This window comes from Eurosta solidaginis, chromosome 3, assembly GCF_040869045.1.
Source record: "Eurosta solidaginis isolate ZX-2024a chromosome 3, ASM4086904v1, whole genome shotgun sequence".
Classification (NCBI taxonomy): Eukaryota; Metazoa; Arthropoda; class Insecta; order Diptera; family Tephritidae; genus Eurosta; species Eurosta solidaginis.
The window spans coordinates 42,672,184-42,694,876 of NC_090321.1; positions in this window are offsets into that span (position 1 = coordinate 42,672,184).

The window sequence follows — 22,693 nt, forward strand, 5'->3', positions numbered from 1 at the left end:
TTTTAAAAGTGGGCGGTGCCACACCCATTGTCCAAAATTTTACTAATTTTCTATTATGCGTCATAAATTCAACTCATCTACCAAGTTTCGTCGCTTTATCTGTCTTTGGTAATGAATTATCGCACTTTTTCGGTTTTACGAAATTTTCGATATCGAAAAAGTGGGCGTGGTTATAGTCCGATATCGTTCATTTTAAATAGCGATCTGAGATGAGTGCTCAGGAACCTACGTACCAAATTTCATCAAGTTACCTCAAAATTTACTCAAGTTATCGTGTTAACGGACGGACGGACGGACGGACGGACGGACGGACGGACGGACATGGCTCAATCAAATTTTTTTTCGATCCTGATTATTTTGATATATGGAAGTCTATATCTATCTCGATTCCTTTATATATGTACAACCAACCGTTATCCAATCAAACTTAATATACTCTGTGAGCTCTGCTCAACTGAGTATAAAAACGTTAGAATTGGTGATATATATTCTAATATATCATAGAAGATTTCCTGTAAAAATCGTTTCGATCGGAGCTATATATAATATATATCCAATAGAACCGATCGTTCAGATAGAAAGATTTTGGCCATTTCTCCCTTAGTTTCCAATATAAAAACGTGAAACTTGGTGATATATATTCTAATATATCATAGAAAATTTCTTGTAAAAATCGTTTCGATCGGAGCTATATATAATATATATCCCATACAACCGATCGTTCAGATAGAAAGATTTTGGCCATTTCTCCCTTAGTTTCCAATATAAAAACGTGAAACTTGGTGATATATATTCTAATATATCATAGAAGATTTCCTGTAAATATCATTTCGATCGGAGCTATATATAATATATATCCCATACAACCGATCTTTCAGATAAGGGGGTTTTTGCCATTTTTTTATATTTATCTTAAAATCGTTTAGGTATGTACATCTGTTCACTATATATTTCTCATCTTATACATCCGATTATTTGGAGATTACGAACGGGATAAGATTATTGTTCAGCCCCATTCATGAAAGGTATGAAGTCTTCGGCACAGCCAAAGACAGTCCCGTCCTTACTTGTTTTGTTTTAATTTTTGCGCTGCGTTTTTTCTTTTTTTTCAATTTTTTGTGGGTTTAAGCAACTCATTAAGGGCACACGTCCCATCACACGTACTCTGCGTATACCTACAAACGACTCGTTAGTTGTGGCTTTTTGCTGTGCGGCAATAGCGCGTAAAAAGGATAATTTGACTGCTAGGAGCGCGTGTAAGCCCGGGCATAATTTATTATGTTTGCTGAAGTGTTAATTTTAAACGACGTCATCAAGCGTGGTGGTAACGTTGCTGGCGCGTTTTTCGCGTTTTCCTCATTTTTGCATACACTCAGCTTTTTTTTTTTTGCATATAATATGCATTTTTAATATCTTTTCTGTTTTTTCAGCAGTTGCTTAATTTGTGCAAAAGGATATGCGTGGTTTTTATGCAACTCGTTATGTGTGCTATGATGTGTGAAATGTTCACTTTGCATTGTTTATGGTCTTGCCATGTGTGGGGGAGTTAATTTAATTATCGTAGAGAAATGAAGAAGCGTTAAGATACTTGAACCCTCTAAGGACACAATTTACTGTGAGATATAGACATTTTTAAGCTAAATTCATTTCTAGGTCAAGAAAACCTTTATAGACCTTTTCGAAAACTAGAGTTAACCTAGTGGTTGAACCACTGCAGTGGTCACTTATGACACCACATAGAATAATAATATACGATTACCATAATCTTTCCTCCCTTCATTTTTCTTCCTTTCTTTTCTTTCATTTCCTTTCCATTCCTTCCCTTTCATTTCCCTTAATTATCTTTCCTTTCTTTTCTCTTCAATTGCTTTACTTTCCTTTCTCTTATTTCGCTTTCTGATTTATTTTAATTTGTTTTATTTTATTAAAATATTTAGTTTAGGCCATTTATTTTACTTTTTTATTCTATTTTATTTTATTTTATTTCGTTTCATTTTAATCTAGTTTATTTAATAATATTTTATTTTATTTCATTTTTGGTTTAATTTATTTGTTTTTTTTTTTCATTTTATTTTATTTTAAGTTCGAATCGAGCTCAAGGCCTAACAATAATTATTTTATCTTATTATTATTGTTCTCAGGCCCGGCCGCAGGGGGAGGGTTTCGGGGGTTGGACGCCTTTTCGAGATATCGCAATAAGGGTGGACCAGGGGTGACTCTAGAATGTGTTTTTACGATATGGGTATCAAATTAAAAGTATTAATGAGGGTTTTAAAAGATAGTAGCCCTTAGTTGTATATGTAAAGGTGTTTTCGAGATATCGATGAAAATGTGGACCAGGGTGACCCAGAACATCATCTGTCGGGTACCGCTAATTTATTTATATATGTAATACCAGGAATAGTATTCCTGCCAAGATCCCAAAGGCGTTTTATTTCGCCCTGCAGAACTTTTGTCATTTTCTTTTACTTAATATGGTAGGTATCACACCCATTTTATAAGTTTTTTTCAAAAGTTATATTTTGCTTCAATAAACCAATCCAATTACCATGTTTCATGCCTTTTTTCATATTTGGTATAGAATTATGACATTTTTTCATTTTTCGTAATTTTCGATATCGAAAAATTGGGCGTGGTCATAGTCGGATTTCAGCCATTTTTTATACCAAGATAAGGTGAGTTCAGATAAGTACGTGAACTAAGTTTAGTAAAGATATGTTGATTTTTGCTCAAGTTATCGTGTTACCGGCCGAGCTGAAGGACAGGCGGACGACTGTGTATAAAATCTGGGCGTGACTTCAACCGATTTTGCCCATTTTCACAGCAAACAGTTACCGTCATAGAACCTATGCCCCTACCAAATTTCAAAAGGATTGGCCGATTTTTGTTCGATTTATGGCATTAAAAGTATTCTAGACGAATTAAATGAAAAAGGGCGGAGCCACTCCCATTTTGAAATTTTCTTTTAGCTTTGTATTTTGTTGCTGAATGTTGACATAATTTACTTATATACTGTAAAGATATTGAATTTTTTGTTAAAATTTTACTGTAAAAAAAAATTTTTTTTTTAAAGTGGGCGTGTTCGTAATCCGATTTTGCTAATTTCTCCGTTCCTGCCAAATTTTTTCATGATACCTTCAACGACTGCCAAATTACAGCTTGCAAAACTTTCAAATTACCTTCTTTTAAAAGTGCGCGGTGCCATGCCTATTGTCCAAAATTTTACTAATTTGCTATTCTGTGTCATAAGGTCAACCCACCTACCAAGTTTCATCGCTTTAGCCGTCTTTGCTAATGAATTATCGCACTTTTACGGTTTTTCGAAATTTGCGATATCGAAAAAGTCGGCGTGGTTATAGTCCGATCTCGTTCATTTTAAATAGCAATCTGAGATGGGTGCCCAGGAACCCACATACCAAATTTCATTACGATACCTTAAAATTTACTCAAGTTATCGTGTTTACGGACGGACGGACATGGCTAAATGAATTTCTTTTTTCGCCCAGATCATTTTGATATATAGAAGTCTATATCTATCTCGATTAGTTTATGCCGTTACGGATTACCGTTATGCGAACAAAGTTAATATACTCTGTGAGCTCTGCTCAGCTGAGTATAAAAATGTATAGAACACGGAACGTAAGTAACAATCAATATGGCAATCAAACCCCCAAATAAGCCGAAATTCGTTTTTTATTGTAAAACTATACTTTCGGTAATACAACCGCTTAAAAATCGCTTGGAATTTTTAGAATTTTTTTTTTTTTGCTCAAGGCGACTTTAAAACTGCTCAAAAGTGCCACCTAGTTAGACTAAAATTTAATGGGTACAAAACTGTTCCTCGGGTTTTTTGATCTTGAACTCTTAAAATATATGGACGTTGTGAACACCGTAGATTTATATGGCTTTGAAATAACATTTCTATAAAAACAATTTTGAAGTAAAAATGAAATTATATAAAAGGTTAAAACATGTCAATTATGAGTGGGTTATATGTATGTATTTGAATTTTGGAATATTATCGGTTATTTACTACTTTTTTAATGACAAAAAAATAATAAGATTTAACCTAAAATACTGCCGAAAATCATTTTTAGTACCCACTAGATACACCCACGCCCCTCCCCCGCCCCTCTAATTCTTCCTTCGAACACAAGATACCTTAGCCCGGCAGTAATATATTTTTAAAACCTTTTTCAATTAGAAAACATTTGCCCCTCGCAGTAATTGAAAAGCTTCTCACTGAAAACTCATCTGTCTTGTAGTTGTCGTTCAGAACCGACATTAGACACAAAGGTCCTGTCCGGCCAATTTCTAGAAAAAATTCAGATGAAGCCCGACGGAAATTGAAAGAGAAGCTCGGCGTCAATCTTCCGGAGGTAAATGTTGTTGTTGTTAGTGTAGCAGTGCTTCGCCCCACCTAATAGTTGCGACCGATTACAAATTGTCATCAATATCCTCTAACGGGAGTCCAAGGAAACTTGCTGTTTCAACAGGGGTGGACCATAATGAAAGGGGTGTTAGAGGCGTTGGTTCCACATTACAATTAAAGAGATGGTTGGTGTCATGTGGGGACACATTGCACGCAGGGCATACATTTTGTATGTCGGGGTTGATTTTGGATATGTAAGAGTTTAACCTGTTACAGTATCCAGAACGAAGTTGAGCTATAGTGACTCGCGTTTCCCTGGGGAGTGTGCGTTCCTCTTCCGCAAGTTTTGGGTACTGTTCTTTGAGCACTGGATTCACCGGGAAATTCCTGGCATAAAGGACCGACGCCTGTTTGTGGAGTTCACCAAGGGCCTGTTTGTGTTTTTTTGATTAATACTGCTGAGTTCTCAGGTGACGTATTTCCCCAAAATACTTACGGAGATTACTCCTTAAGTCCCTAGGCGGTGTTGGATCATCAATCAGATGGCTGTTGGGATGTCCAGGTTTCTGGGTATTCAACAGGAACTGTTTGGTTAGCATCTCATTTCTCTCCCTGATGGGGAGTATTCTCGCCTCATTATGTAGGTGGTGTTCTGGGGACATAAGAAGACAGCTCGTGGCGATTCTGAGAGCAGTATTTTGGCAGGCCTGTAGCTTCTCCCAGTGGGTAGGTTTTATGCTTGGCGACCATATAGGCGTCGCGAAGCACGCAATCGGCTGGCCAATTGCTTTGTATGTGGTAATGAGCGTTTCTTTGTCTTTTCCCCAAGATTTTATATCGATTCTGGATGTTCGGAGCAATTGCGGCTGCGTGCTCACCAAAATGTAGATCCTGATCAAACGTCACAACCAAGATATTGGGGGTGTAGGACAGTCGGTAGCGTATTGCCGTGTCGACGTGGATGTTCAAAATGGTCGACATTTGGGTCGTCCATATTGTAAATAAGTTCGCAAAGGATTTAGTATGTGATAGTGTCAGGTTTCAGGAGGCTTAAAAACTGGAGAGATCAGGGAGGTAGCCGTTTATTATGTTGCAAAGTTCATCGATCCGAGGGATGCCATCGGTCATGCTAAACCATCCGGAGGTAAATCGCACCCAATGTTTCTTTATTTATAGTTTTTTTAATTGAAGTTGCGAAGCATCCGAAGAAGCAGCAATAGCCGCTTAAATAATTTTGCTACGCCGTAACTGTCGTCAATCGTGAGTATTAAGGAAGTTAAAGTCTTGACCAATCTGTCCTACTGAATAGAGGTCTGCCCCTTCTTCTGCATTAGTAATAACAGCAATATTTTCGGGGCCCGAGCGTCTTTATCCATTCCCAAAATATAAATTTTCCAGCGAAAGCCTTGAGCTTTTATTCGTTGCAATATATTCACATGCGTGTAAGGGTTATCACTTCACCACCTTCAATACACGCCGTTGGCATCACGGTGAACAAGATAAATCATTCAGAAAACTTTTCTCTCCAATACTCCAAGGCCCATCTCATTTTCTTTCGGCACTATCCATGAATGTAAGCCGTATATATAGGCAAGTATGATGACAGCCTTATAGATTATATAGAGGATAATTTTTGATCGCCGAAAGAGAACTTAACTTTTTAATTTCCTACAGAGTATTACATAGTGGTTCTCCATTGGCCTTTTAAGCTGGAACTAATTAGCTTTCTGCCGCGACCTTAATTGTTATGCGGGTGGCATACCGCATCTTACACCCAATTGCTCACGTTCTCTAGAATGCACGAAGAATAGTGGCGATAGAGAGGATTCAAGGCGTTGTAAAAACGGAGAGGAGGGAGATTCCTTGTCGCTACAAGAAGAAGAAGTAGGGACCGAGCATGGTTGCGCTACTAAAAGGTGGAGTAAGAGGCAAACGGAAGGAATGTAAGAAAGGGAAAAGGAAGAAGAGGACCTTTTCTTGGAACTAAGAACAAAAAACAGAGGAGAAAGAAGAGGAATATAAGGCAGCAGGGGAAATGAAAATAAATATAATTTTTTTTTTTAATATATCTAAGATTGACTAGATCTACTTCTACTAAGTAGTATTTCATAAAATATCAAAAATATGTTCTAAGAGACAATAACACCCAATTATCTTACCAATTTAAATGTATTACGCAATGCGTTAACCGCTGAGCATTACATCCAATATTTAATCTCCCTGAGAACGACTTAAATACTCCGCCATCAAAATTACCAAAGCAATTGAGACAGTCAGTCAGTCAGGCATTCAGTCAATCAATGAAGTCCAACTCAATAGTTAAATTATTTAAAATCTCCTAGGAGATAATTTCCTACGTCTTACTTGCGCACATGCAAACCGCTACCAGCGCCACGAACTGATTTGTGGGATTCAAAAGCAGACTGAACTTGCCTACTAAACTTACACTTAGCACACGGGCGGGATGTTAAGGCAAACGTAATGCTTGGAGAAACTTGATGAAGTTTACTTGACTGGGCTTGTAGGGATTCAACGATGACGCTGAAGTATTAAAACTTTTATCGCTGACGCTCATGAATAGTAAAAGCAACAGCAATAAAGCGTTCATGCCTTTTTTGTTGTTGTCATATATATAGTATGATGATTATATAAGAAGATCGAATTTAAATTAAGTATTTTTCATTTCCAGTGCAACAAATTGATGGAAATGAATTTGCTACTGTTCAAGCTTCTTCTTCCATGCTCTCCAACTCTCTCCCACACTCTCTATACTTTGTTTAAGGATGTTGTGGAAAATAAAAAATATGCAAAATAAAAATAAATTAACATGAAATCGAAATGAATTTACGAAAATTCCTCAGAGATGCGTGTCTATTCGACAAGCAAATAAAATATTGTTGAAGCAGGATTAAGAGGAAGAGGATGAAGAACAAGTAAGCATGTACTGTCGTAGTTGCTGATTTGCAACATTTTTATTTTTATACCCAGATGTACTTGTACACAGGGTATTATAACTTTGATTGGATAACTGTTGGTTGTACAGGTATAAAGGAATCGAAATAGATATAAACTTCCTTATAACAAAACCATCAGTATCGAACAAAAAAATGTATTATGCTATGCCCGTCCGTCTGTCCGTCCGTTAACACGATAAATTGAGCATATATTCACCAAATTCGGTATACGAGTTTATCTGGGCCCAAATTAGACTGATACTGAATATGAGCGTAATCGGACGATAACCACGCCCCCGTTTTCGATAACGAAAATTTAGAAAAATTTTAAAAATTTTGAAATTTAGTAGGTGGATTGGTTTTATGATGCAAAACACAAATTTTGGAATATTGGCGTAGCACCGCCCATATTCAGAAGAAGAAAATTTGGAAGCTTAACAAGCCGTAAATCAAAAGCCGTGAGATATTACATTGAAATTTTGAAAACACTATCCTTGCCAATTATATAGATTGGGTGAATATAATCAAAATCCGTTAAAGACCAGACCCACATTTCCTAAAAGTCTAACCTTAACAAAGTTTGCAATAACTCTATAGTATTTTGGCGAATATTAGCATCACTATGATGTTAGTAAATAATCACAACAAAAACAAAAAAGCAGCAGCCACACTTATGTACATGTACACATTAAAGCATGCACCCACAATTATGTACAAGGCAACGAAGAATATTCCACACACATAACTAGCAGCTCGAAGCGAAGCGATTATTGCACACACATATATGTAGTCAGCAGATAAGAGCGAAGAAGAAGGAGAAATAATCACACATCACGTTATCATCAGCTAAGAGCAGAAGTTGCTACTCACACATACACACGCATATAGCTAAATAACCAAGTAAGAAATACAACTGTTCCAGAAGGCATGTTCGTGAAAAGTCTAGACCTTAGGAGAAATATGCGAAGGGGATACCAGAGAGTATAAAAGCTGCGCAAGCTGAGGAATCAGTAATCAGTTTGATTTAAACATGAAGTACAAATGTAATGGTGAAGTACTATTCCCAAATAAAAAAAAAATTAGTCTAATAAATTTTGCAATACTGAATATTGGAGTTATTTATTCCACAGTTGAGCGATTCAAAAGTTAGCAGAAGGTGTAGAAATAACAGGGATTTCCCAGAATTCGTTACAGTACTTAACTACATTTGACTGATATTCTACCTCAGCAGTGGCATGGTTGAGCTAAGAACAAAACTTAAACAAATTTTGAAAATGGGCGTGACACACCCCTTTTCGGTAACCCTTTCCAAAATACTTCTTATGCCCCAAGTCGAACAAAAATCTCCCAATCCGTTTGCTCTGAAAATGAGCGAAATCGCCTGCAGGCCACTCCTACTTCAGCGTTTCAAGTGCACAGCTGGGTATGTAATGTTCGATTTCACCCGAACTTAGCCTATCTTACTTGTTTGTTTTTTCTCTCTTTCCATTTCAACTGAACAGATAATTCGCTTTTAATGGAAATTCATTAGGCATCCACTTGGTGGGAATGAAATGTGTTGCAAAACGTGCAAAAAAGATATTTGGTTTTAACATGATATGGTGAGGTGGCATTATTCTAAAGCAAGTCGGCACTCCCTCACCCACTAAGCGAAATGTGCCGCCAACATGTACGACAGCTTCCTTCCGCAACTCATGTTTTACGCAAACCTCATTTTAATTTAATTTCTTGCAATACATATAAACTTCAATATGTATGTATGTATGCACAGTCAATTGAAGCTTAAAGAAGTTTTTCTTAATTTCTGCCTCTAGCCACCCAAACACCAAACCACCCAGGTGTGGCATGCAAAACTCCCACACTTTGGACTACAAATTTTGTCTCATTTTCCACACATTGCATTTGCTTCTTGTTTTTCGTCAAGTCATACAATGACACAACATTTGATTGCTGTGCCATAGCATGGGTGGAAATTGGTATAGATAACATGCGAGCGAAAATGAGCTCGTTCTCCTTTTGAGGGTTTGAGCAGCTCATACGCTTGATTACTAATTTGCGTCGTCAGCTAAAATCAAAATTAATTACATTTTACACGCAGACAGTGGTTATGGCGGACAGGTGTCCCAGCTCAACTTTCAGGAAATTATGACCGCACTCGCGAGTTTCTTCCTCTCGTAGCGATAATGAGACCTCCCACAGGCTTTGATGGGTTTTAACTAACAATCAGGAACCACTTTGACCCTTAGATGACCTACACCTCCTTCGTTGAGGAGCTTGGGGTTGCCAGAGCTTCGCCTGCTAAATAAACAGGATGCGTCACGGATAAGAGAGGTTGATCATTGGATTTTAGAAGCTATACATTTCGCTTGAAAGGGTTGCGCCTGAGTTCCCTAATTACTTATAACTTACAAATGAATATTCTGGTTAAAATAAAGAGAGCTCCTGTGCCATCCAACCCGTTTAATTTAAAGGCAATCCGGAAAGCTAGACAAGCTTAGCACCCTTTAGTTTTGAAGGTGAAAAAAAGTTTCCATAGAATTTCATTCGACGTGGAAAAGCCAACCCAGCGGGTTAGGCGGCTTAGAATATACCCGCGGTAGGTATGCCTGCCGTAAGAGGCCATTAAAATACCAAACTGATTCAAGGGGTTGTGCAGCGCAACCCTCACAAGGAGTTGCCAGAGCAATATATAGCTTCTGTTGTTGTTGTTGTAGCGATTAGGTTACTCCCCGAAGGCTTTGGGGAGTGTTATCGATGTGATAGTCCTTTGTCGGATACAGATCCGATACGCTCCGGTAACACAGCACCATTAAGGTGCTAGCCCGACCATCTCGGGAACGATTTATATGGCCACATTGAACCTTCAGGCCATCCCTCCCTCCCCACCCCCAAGTTCCATGAGGAGCTTGGGGTCGCCAGAGCCTCGTCTGTTAGTGGAACGGGATTCGCCGCTCGAAGGTGAGGTTGACAATTGGGTTGGAGAAGCTATATATTGCGCTACACAACCCCTTGAATCCCAATATATAGCTTCTCCAACCCAATTGTCAACGTCACCTAACCGTGGCGTATTCTGTTTCATTAACAGCTGAGGCTGTAGCGACTCCGAACCCCTAGGATCTAGGGGGTAGCAGGGCGGGATGGCCTAGAAGGATTCATGTGGTCATACGAAATTGTTCCCGATATGGTCGGGATGGTATCTTTATGATACTTGTAACTGGAGCGTACCGGATATGCATCCGGCAAAGGACCTTCAACATCGATAACACTCCCCAAGGCCTTCGGAGAGTGTTCTTTTCGCTGCAACAACAACGTGGAAAAGGGGACAGTAGGTGGGTGACGTAATGTTTCTCATCAAACGAAAGCTAGCAGATGGTATACGAGGTATTTCAGTGATGTCCGTCCGTTCAATCTAATGAACTGGTACGTTCTTCTGCTAAGACTGGGGAAAATCATATATCGTGATTTCTGCAGATCTGAAATCGCGCCCACATATTTATGCCTCGTTGGGGCAATGCCTCCAAGTTTAATAAGTCTTAGGGGCGCAGAAACATTCTCCGCGCCCGGGACATCAAGAGCTGAACCCAGGGGAACCTATTTATCCTTCATCTCATTTGCTTGCATGCTTCAATGCTCCTGTGTCCAAATTAAAATATATTTTTGTTGGTTCTCAAGATTCATGGTGCTCTGCTTACAATGAATAAAGGGATTCAAACAATATGGTATCTGGCCTGAGCGCTTGCAGAGCTGCTGGCGTCAACAAAACGTTTTAGCCATTTATTCGATTCGCCATTTGTTGGGCACTAAAAATACCAAGAGAACTCAAATGATTTTCCAATTAACCTTTCCAACGAAGTTGAGGTCAGTTTCCAATATTTTATTATGAAATTTTGAATATATGAAATATTCTTTCCATTTGAGACGAACTGCGGAAACTGTGGCAATTTTTTTGAGTAAGAAGCAGCACAGGTGGTATGCCCTCCAATAAACATCACAGTCGGCTAGAATGGAAGACTTCTGTATAATATTAAGCTTGGCGCAATTGAAATTGAATATTTTCAGGAGCGATTTAATGGGAGTGACGTGGGGTATTTTGTCAAGATCTAAATGTAAGCTACAAGCTTAAGTGGGCTGATCACTGCAGCGCGTTCTAAGCGGAAGTTGGTGTGATTATATACTATAGTATAGAAGTTCTTTATTATTAACATTATCTGAGTCCCATAGTGGCAGCCCGGGCAACTGTCAAGCGGATCTCTTTGCCCGCATCGATAAAATTGAACCGGATGAAAATGGCTGTAGGGATTTCGAGATCCTGCTGGCCACCTTTGGTCTGCAGCTCAGCAAGCATTGGGCGGACATCACCCCTTACAGGTTAGCAAGATGCTTCTGGCCGGAAGTGGATGGCAGGAGGTCTGCGAAAATAATTGGGTTCGCTAAGGCTCATCTATTTATGGTCATTAAGGGTTGGATGAGATGGAGTTATCCAGTCATTTTATGCGTGATTGCCCAACTTTTGCCAGAGCTAGGCGAAAGTATTTTAGTCCCGACACACTTGGATCTCCAGAAAATTTATCAAGGTTGATATCGGTCTTATTAGAAAATATATCATTGCTACACAACGATTCTCTAAGTAGCTATAGCTACGTCATCGTTATTTTATGTAGCATCACAACTGACCTTCATGCTGTCGAACTGAGCTTCACCTACCAGGGAAGCTACCATATAACTTAACCAAATGGGAGTGGCAAAGCCCATAAACTCATCTGCCTATCTTCCAGCCTCCGTACATATGATATTCTCTTTATTTGAGTCACCTCAATTCATTAAAGTTTTCACAAATTTAGCCAAATTTCTTTGCATTATCTATCCCAACATGTTATACTTAGTTTACTATTTTCAATATCTTTTCGAGTCGAATTTATTTCCATTCGCTCAATTAAAAATGCATTTATAACAACCATGGAAAATAAAAAAAAAATATTAAAAGGTTAGTTCCAAACAAAGGAATTTACGTAGTCGCCAATCTCTTTATAACAAATTCCATGCTGCTCTACTAAGTCACCGACTCAATTCCATAAAATATAAAATAACAAAATTATTAAGTTCAAATTATTTTTCATACTAAACAGAAATTCTTGTTGAATGCATAAAAACCGCAAGATTTCCTTACAGCCAAGCAAACGGATCAAGCAGTGGACGGTCAACCAAGTAAGCAAAGCTACCAGGGACCGCTCTCTCTCTCTCTCTCTCACACATCCAACGCCAATATAAATGAAATGAAAGAAGTTAAAATTTTATTTTGAAACAAAACTAATTCCAAAGAAAATAATTTCCTATATTTGATTTACAGTCTTTTATGGTTAGATTTTGCAAAAGGCCAAGAAGAGTTGGAGTTGAGTTTGACGAGTGTAAAGGATGAAAAAAAGGATATGCCACAATAAGAAAAAGAGAGTACTTAATAAACAAAACTGCAAAAAGCCAAGGCTAAGAAATGGCATACCAAATTATGAGGTAAGGCAAATTCTTGTTTTATTGCAATATTAATATAATTTACAACAACTTATATAAATAATAATAATAATAATATGCAATAAAAAGAATATTTACAGAATTTCTTGTTTTTTGTTTTAACCCTTAAGTGAGTAAAGTTAGGAAAAGCATAATTGTACAAAATCAACGAGTGGAAGTTGTGGAAGTGCACACAAAAAACCGCAAGTTGTAATGAAGAAATAAATAAAGAATTAAGTAAACAAAAGGATACTCGTCTACGAAAAAGAACAAAACAAACTGAGCAGTCCACTGAGGCGTGATTGGTTGCTCATTATATGAGAGTTTTTGTTTAGTAGTTGTAGTTGTATTTATAGTAGTCGTAAATAAATAAGTTACATAATTCTGTCGAGGTATATTGCATTGAAGACAGCCCAAGCGCAAAGTCAGGTCAATGAGCATAACCAAACCATTGACCAACAATACAAATAAAAGGCTAAGATGGAAATGCCAGGACATTCATTATTCTTACTACTCGTCGTAATAAATATGATGCTGTGATTCAATAATTATTCGTAAATAATGCAAAGAAAAATAGGAGAATATGCATTTAAAACTTATAAGGAAATACTTAAAAAAGTCTTAATAAGAGTTAAATAAGCGCACGGAAATTACTTTATTGAAATTTATTATATTGATATTAGAGAAAAATTACAAAGTTTACAAACGGCGATAGCTACTAGGACATGTTTTTGAATTTCATTTCCTCATCAGCTAGCTTCTCGGGATCTGAGTATTGAACTCGAAATGTCCAACATTCATACTTTATACTACTGTAAAGGCAGATGGCTTTATCCACTCAGCCATATGAATGCCCAGCTGCTCGCTTTGCAATTGGTCTCTAAGTGTTGCCTTTTTGTTGCTATTCCTTTATTCAGTGTTTAGGTACATACTAATCGTATATTCTTTTTAATCCTAATAAGGTAATCCTAGTTTTAATTCTAGTAAGGCGCGCTAACATCCGAAGAGATTTTAGGCTTCTTCCAATTTGCGTCGTGCTCCTTTTAATTTTCCCTAGAAATTGGCGGGACAGGACCTACTTGTTTTATGCCGACTCCGAATGGTATCTGCAGGGTAGATGAGTTTTCACTGAGAGCTTTTCATGGCAGAAATACAATCGGAGCGCTTGCCAAACACTGCCGAGGGGCGACCCGCTTAGATAAATGTTCTTCTAATTGAAAAAACTTGTTTCTAAAATTTTGATGTTGCTTTTCCCGGTGCGTGAACCCAGGATATTCGGTGTGGATGGCGGAGCACGCTACCATCAAACCACGGCTGCGGCCTAATCCTAATTGTGTGGAATAATTATAGTCGTGCTCCAAGAGCTTACTAACATTGTGTTTAAAGCATTGCTTTTATAAGCAGTCATATGGCTAAGTGGCTAAAAGCATATGCCTTTACAATAGTCTAAAGTATGAATGTTGTGGATTTCGAGTTCAATGCTCAGCTCACGAGAAACTAGCTGATGAAGAAGTGAAATTGAAAAACATGTCCTAGTAACCATCGCCGTTTGTAAACTTTGTAATTTTTCTCTAATATGAATAACAAATAGAGCAATATGAGCATGTCTCGCTAATTAAATACAGAAATTTATTATAAAGACTTTATATCTGATAAACCCTTAAAGAGGTTAAAGATTCCAGAAACATGTACAAATAAAACCGGGACAAAGTAAAGCGATTACCAATGGGGGAACTGAAGGAATCCAATGACTTCATATCAAAAGCGCTTACTACTGCTTATAACACAGTTTTCTCTTAAAAAGATTCAAAGGAAAAGCAAAGCTGGCAGAGGTCGCAGAGAGCAAAACGTTCAGGGATGAGTACAGAGATCTGTTAAGGATCTACAACCGTAATATTCATATAGCGAAGAGGGTCTTATGAAAAGCCATTTCGGCAATGATTTAATATGGTCACATGAAACCTTTAAGGTCATACCGCCCTCCCACCACCTAGCTCTATGAGGAACTTGGGCTCCCCAGAGCCTCGGCTGTTAAAGGCGCAGGATTCGTTACGGGTAGGTCAGGTCGAAAATGGTGTTGGATAAACCAAATATTGCGTTGGCAACCCAATAAATCAATTTGGTATTTTAGTCACCTCTTACGACAGGCATACCGCGGGTATATTCTAAGCCCACTAGGCCACTGGGGGAGATCGAGTGCTCCAGTAAAATAGCGCGGTTGAGTAAAGTCCTATCAAATGAAACTATTGTCCAGAGACTTATAAATAAAGATAGCAGGGAATGGTCACGTAGTAGTGAAGAGTCCCTTGAAGCGCTTTTCGACGCACATTTCCCTTCATGAGATGATTCAGAAGAGACAGCACTTACACTTCGATCACGAAGCGCGTAGTGTTGGGCCTGGTGGCGCATACCAAGATCGAATGGGCGTATAAGACTGTCTCTCAGTATTTGTATTAGCTACTTCAGAGCAGCAATAGCAACGAAAAATTTTCATGGTACGGTTCTGCTCTATGCTGTGTTCATGTTCAGAGATGGAGCAATAGAAAAAAACTGCTTTCTCTAAGTTTAAGCTGCCGAGTCCAGATGGTATATTCTATGCCATGCTACAAATTTTTAGTAGAGCTATCTCAGAATGACTTAAAGTAATATTCGATTGGTGCATAAGACTGAATCATGTACACTCTTGGAGAACCTCTCATGTGGTTTTTATACTAAAAGCCGAGAAGATCAGGCATACTAAAGACTATAGACCCATTTGATTAACATTATTTCTGCTCAAAGCCTTTGAGAAGCACATAAAGTCCAACATTGATGAAAACCTGTTCTCCACAGTACAACATGCGTACGACAAGGGTAGACATGGCTCTGCATAGGGTGGTTATAAACATGAAGAAAGGCCTGGAATTATGGAGTATGCGTTAGGTGTCTTCTTAGACATTGCCGGGGCATTCAATTATGTATCAAAATGAGCGATAATGGATGGTCTTAAATTCATCGACGTACATTCAACCCTAACCAGATAGGTCGGCTGCATTTTGAATTTCAGAAACAACTTCACGATGAAGGTTGTTTAAGGTCACGAAGACAGTGGAAAAGGGCAAGCTGCAGGGTGAGGTATTATCACCTCTGCTGTCGACGATGGTTACCAACCAAATGATCAAGCGGTTCGACGAGGAACCCGTCAAACTTTCGGCGTATGCAGATAACGTTGCGTGGAGGAGATGGTGTAGAAGGCTAAGACTCCAGCTAAGAGGATTGATACAGCTAGCAGATCTAGAAGCAGCAAGTAGCATAGGTCCCAGAAAGTTTCTAGTATTTGCCAATAGGACGGAGTTGTTTTATAATATAGGTCCCGGTTTTGAAAGGGTTTTTTAGTTTGGTCATTAATCAAACTTCTGGTAAAACTATGGACTATTTCAGTCTATTTGAGGTCCTCACGAACCGGCCAGTTCAACCTAACTCAACCTATATCTTATAAATAACAAGTAAGGAGGGTTAAGTTCGGGTGTAACCGAACATTACATACTCAGTTGAGAGCTATGGTGGCAACATAAGGGAAAATAACCATGTAGGAAAATGGACCGAGGGTAACCCTGGAATATGTTTGTATGACATGTGTACCAAATGAAAGGTATTAAAGAGTATTTTAAGAGGGAGTGAGCCATAGTTCTATAGGTGGACGCCATTTAGGGATATCTCCATAAAGGTGGATCAGGGTTGACTCTAGAATTTGTTTGTACGATATGGGTATCAAATGAAAGGTGTTAATGAGTATTTAAAAGGGAGTGATCCTTAGTTCCATGGGTGGACGCCGTTTCGAGATATCGGCATAAAGGTGGACCAGGGGTGACTCTAGAATGCGTTTGTACAATATGGGTATCAAACGAAAAATATTAATGAGGGTTTTAAACGGGAGTGGTGGTAATTGTACATGTGAAGGCGTTTTCCAGATATCGACCAAAATGTGGACCAGGCTGACCCAGAACATCATTTGTTTGATACCGCTAATTTATTTATATAAACAGTATCACGAACAGTATTCCTGCCAAGATTCCAAGGGCTTTTGATTTCGCCCTGCAGAACTTTTTCATTTCATTCTACTTAATATGGTAAGTGTTACAACCATTTTATAAAGTTTTTTCTAAAGTTATATTTTGCGTCAATAAACCAATCCAATTACCTTACCATGTTTCATCCCTTTTTTCGTATTTGGTATAGAATTATGGCGGCCACCGTGGTGTGATGGTAGGGTGCTCCGCTTATCACACCGTATGCCCTGGGTTCAACTCCCGGGCAAAGCAACATCAAAATTTTAGAAATAAGGTTTTTCAATTAGAAGACAATTTTTCTAAGCGGGGTCGTCCCTCGGCAGTGTTTGGCAAGCGCTCCGGGTGTATTTCTGCCATGAAAAGCTCTCAGTGAAAACTTATCTGCCTTGCAGATGCCGTTCGGAGTCGGCATAAAGCATGTAGGTCCCGTCCGGTCAATTTGTAGGGAAAATCAAGAGGAGCACGACGCAAATTGGAAGAGAAGCTCGGCCTTAGATCTCTTCGGAGGTTATCGCGCCTTACATTTATTTTTTTTATAGAATTATGGCATTTTTTTCGTTTTTCGTAATTTTCGATATCGAAAAAGTGGGCGTGGTCATAGCTCGATTTCGGCCATTTTTTATACCAATACAAAGTGAGTTCACATAAGTACGTGAACTGAGTTTAGTAAAGATATATCGATTTTTGCTCAAGTTATCGTGTTAACGGCCAAGCGGTAGGACAGACGATCGACTGTGTATAAAAACTGGGCGTGGCTTCAACCGATTTCGCCCTTTTTCACAGAAATAAGTTATCGTCCCAGAATCTAAGCCTCTACCAAATTTCACAAGGATTGGTAAATTTTTGTTCGGCTTACGGCATTAAAATTATCCTAGACAAATTAAATGAAAAAGGGCGGAGCCACGCCCATTTTGAAATTTTCTTTTATTTTTGCATTTTGTTGCACCATATCATTACTGGAGTTGAATGTTGACATAATTTACTTTTATACTGTAAAGATATTAAATTTTTTGTTAAAATTTGACTTAAAAAAAAAATTTTTTTAAAAGTGGGCGTGGTCGTTTTCCGATTTTGCTAATTTTTATTAAGCATACATATAGTAATAGGGGTAACGTTCTTGCCTAATTTCATCATGATATCTTCAACGACTGCCAAATTACAGCTTGCAAAACTTTTAATTTACCTTCTTTTGAAAGTGGGCGGTGCCAGGCCCTTTGTAAAAATTTTACTAATTCTCTATTCTGCATCATAAGTTCAACTCACCTACCAAGTTTCATCGCTTTATCCGTCTTTGGTAATGAATTATCGCACTTTTTGTGTTTTTCGAAATTTTCGATATCGAAAAAGTGGGCGTGGTTATAGTCCGATTTCGTTCATTTTAAACAGCGATCTGAGATGAGTGCTCAGGAACCTACGTACCAAATTTCATCAAGATACCTCAAAATTTACTCAAGTTATCGTATTAACGGGCGGACGGACGAACGGACGGACATGGCTCAATCAAATTTTTTTTCGATCCTGATGATTTTGATATATGGAAGTCTATATCTATCTCGATTCCTTTATACCTGTACAACCATCCGTTATCCAATCAAAGTTAATATACTCTGTGAGCTCTGCTCAGCTGAGTATAAAAATGAATGTGTGTGTGTTCAATGCGCGTCTAAAGTTCTCTATTAATCTTGACGAAACTATCACGGCAGGTTTTCGTGGTCACTCGGTATTTTTCTTGCTGCAAACTGTTTTGGAACAAGTAACTACTATTCGGCGAAAGCCATGCTGTTGTTGGCATATCGCCACACCCTATTTCCTGACTTGTAGCTTTCGCGATAGGTGCTTCCTCGCTAATTGGACCCCTCGTACTACATACCATAAAGCGTATTTTAAGACTCACTTACCTTGTCGACATGGCAAGCCCTGTCTCACAGCCCTATCATTGAATTCTTTGTGCCTCTTCTTTCTGCAGGCAGCTTCTCTGTACCCGGTTACCGTACCGAAGATTACTAGCAGCACACTTCTCGCCAGCGAACACCCTTCGACCTTATGTAAGGCCTCACGGGCCCATCTCAACCGCTGACGGAGGTTATTAACTTTTCGCTACTTTCGCTCTTCAAGTCCGAATGAACGCTTGTAGCGCTTTCATCTTTCGTAGCTTGCGACGCTTTTTACCTTCCTTCCTCCTCCTTATTCTGAGTAATTCATTGTGGTCATACGATAACTCACCCGACAAAAGGCGTAGGGTCTAATATTTAACATGTAGAAGAAAAACTTCAGCCACGTCATCGACGCTTAGGTCAAGTTGAGGGGCCGCTGCTCTTACTAGGTGGAGTAAAGCTCACTTGAACACAGCTGAGGTTTCTTTCCAAGTGAAGATCTGATACTCTAAATAGAGGAAGCTGGTATTAGGTTTGGCAAATGCCATAATTTCAGCTTGCATATGAGGGGAGACGCCTTTGATTCTGTCTCTCCACTTCAAACTCCATGGCTTTGAAATCCGCGAAGCATACTCGGCGGCCACCGTGGTGTGATGGTAGCATGCTCCGCCTACCACACCGGATGCTCTGGGCTCAAACCCCGGGCAAAGCAACATCAAAAATTTTAGAAATAAAGTTTTTCAATTAGAGGAAAATTTTTCTAAGCGGGGTCGCCCTCGGCAGTGTTTGGCAAGCGCTCCGGGTGTATTTCTGCCATGAAAAGCTCTCAGTGAAAACTCATCTTCCTTTCAGATGCTGTTCGGAGTCGGCATAAAATCATGTAGGTCCCGTCCGGCCAATTTGTAGGGAAAATCAAGAGGAGCACGACGCAAATTGGAAGAGAAGCTCGGCCTTAGATCTCTTCGGAGGTTATCGCGCCTTACATTTATTTTATTTATTTATACTCAAGAAAAATTAAGCGAGACCAAGGGTCAGCTAGTATGGATATAGAGTATGTGAGCCCCAGCTCCGTATTGGGACTAAGCTAGTTTTAGGCATAAGAGAATTGAACAAAAAATATCCTTAGTAAAGACAGTTTTAGTTCGGCTCTCCAGCAGTCAGAGCCCTTCATGCAGGAAAAGATGTCGTAATTATGGGACTATTAAAATTGCAAGAAGGATTTATGAACAAATTTTATGTTATCCCTTAGTTTTACTCATACATCACCACACATAATAACACGCATCACCTTAGCTTCAGCAATCTCCATTCTATTACTCACGTTTAGCAGCACGAATGTCTGCAAATGCTATAAATGCCACTGGGAAGGTCCCAGCAAATGAGGAAATGGAAAAAATATAATTTTTTAATTTCATTCGCATTGTTTTTTACCACCGATGCACAGGACTACACACACACATTGGCATAATCACATCATTTCATCAAATGCAGGCGCTTATTTCACTATGCATCCACCAGTCATCACATCCACCACACCAACGCCACCATTGAAGCTGAAGCGGAAGCTCCTACAACAAATAGCAAAAGGATAGACAAGTAAGCAAAAAAATATTATTTAAGTACAAATATGAAGAAATAGAACAAAAAAAATTTAATAAATTTGCTTGAGTGCACCTTTTTAAGTAGGAAGCAGGCAACAGCTAGAACAACAACGAAGCACACAGTATAAGAAGGAGCGTCAGTTTCAGGGTGTTATATGCGAAGAAGTTGGGTTTTTTGTCGACCACATTGCTGACAGTTAAAAATAAATTTGGTATAGAATTGTGGACTGCTTTTGATAGCAGCGTGTACGCAAGGGATTTATAACCTTGACTGGATAACGGTTGGCATAGAGGAAACGAGATAGATATAGACTTCCTTAGATCAAAATTATAAGGATCGAAAAAGATTTTGATTGAGTGATGTGCGTTCGTCTGTCTGGCCGTCCGTGAATAAACGTGGACCCTGTATAAATTGGTATTGAAAATGGACGACATCGAAAATAAGCCGTGCCCATTTTTTCGATATCGAAAATTTCGAAAAATTAAAAAACGTAAAATATACCGAAAGACCCACAAATTGATAAAACTTGATGAGTGGGTTGCCTTTATCACGCAAAATACAATTGGTAAAGTTACGGAATATGGCCATGGTACCGCCCACAGTTAAAAGAAAAACATTGAAAAGTTTTACAAGCCCTAAATCAAACTCCGTTAGATATATGACATTGAAATTGGACATTAAGTGCAAATTAGGAAAACCGAATGCCGATCGCGCCCATATCAAAAAAAAATGTGAAGTCTAACTAGGTAGGTAGGTTGAACTGGCCGGTCCATGAGGACCTCACATAGACTGATTGAGTCCGTAGTGTTACCAGAAGTTTGTTTTAACGACCAAACTGAAAAACCCTATCAAAAACCAGGACCTATGTTATAAAATAACTCCGTCCTCTTGGCAAATACTAGAAGCTTCCTAGGACTTAAGCCACTTGCTGCTTCAAGATCTGACAGCTGTATCACTCCTAATAGCTGGAGTCTTACTTGTAGCAAGTGCAGAGCACGAGCACAGAACGTGCTCGATCGTTTCCTCCTCCAACCCGCACTTCCTACACCTGCTATCACTGACCAAGCCTAATTTAAAGGCATGTGACGCCAGAAGGCAGTGTCCAGTCAGAATACCAGTCATGAGTCTACAGTCCTCTCTTTTTAATGATAGAAGCAACTGTGTTAGTCTAAGGTTGTAAGACCTACACATAATCTTCGCCACTTTACAGCCCCGCGCTTGAACCCACGCCTTTTCTGCTTGGTCGATCATGTGCACCTCTCGCATTCGCTTAATCTCGCCCAATCTAATTGGGACGTCTACGGAGCAAGCTTCAATGGATGCGCCCTTTTTAGCTAATTCGTCCGCTTTTTCATTCCCATCTATTCCCATATGCCCTGGGACCCAATATAGATGTATGCTTCTCCCTGTCCCGATTCTCTCCAGAGACTGCTTACACTCTAACACGCATTTAGATGCTGTGCTATGCGAGATTATTGCCTTAATTGCTGCTTGACTGTCAATATAAAAGTTAACACGGTTGCAGCTTATGCTATTCTCTTCCAGGGTTTCTACTGCTTTGGTTACGGCTAATATTTCCGCTTGGAAAACGCTACAGTAATCCGGCAGCCTGTAGGATCTGCTTAATTCCGGATCAGCGCAGTATACAGCAGACCCTACTCCTTCCACTATTTTGGAACCATCGGTGTACACATGTATCGCCTCGTCCGCCATTTGCGCACCCTTGCGCCAACCGTCCACCTCTATTGTGGCCTTAAGATCTCCCTCAAAGTGCAGGTAGGGAATCATGTAGTCTGTTTGTCTTGTGACTGAGGACGCTATACTACTATGGCCATATGGTCGGCGCTCAAGCTGCCCCGAAGCATCGAGCCTGGTTGCGGTCGTTAACGCTTTGTTCTTTGCTACCAGGTCTACAGGTGGAATGTGCAGAATGGCATACAGTGCAGCCGTCGGGGTTGTTTTCAGGGCTCCCGTAATGCAAAGCATCGATAGTCTGCATACCCCCTCTAATTTTTTGAGGTATGTTGTTTTTTGTGTGGCTTTCCACCAAACAAGAACTCCATAGTATAGAATAGGGCTTACAATCGCTGTAAAAACCCAATGAGAAAGAGAGGGCGATAGGCCCCACGTACACCCCAGCATTCTTTTACATGCATAGAGTGCCGTTGAGGCCTTCTTGACCCTCTCCTCCAAGTTGAGCTTCCATGACAGCTTACTGTCTAGGATGATTCCTAGATATTTTGTGCAAGGTTTCTCATGTAAGGTCACCGCTCCTAACTTAGGCCTGGTCCAATTTGGGACCTTGTACCTCTTTGTAAACAAGACCATATCCGTCTT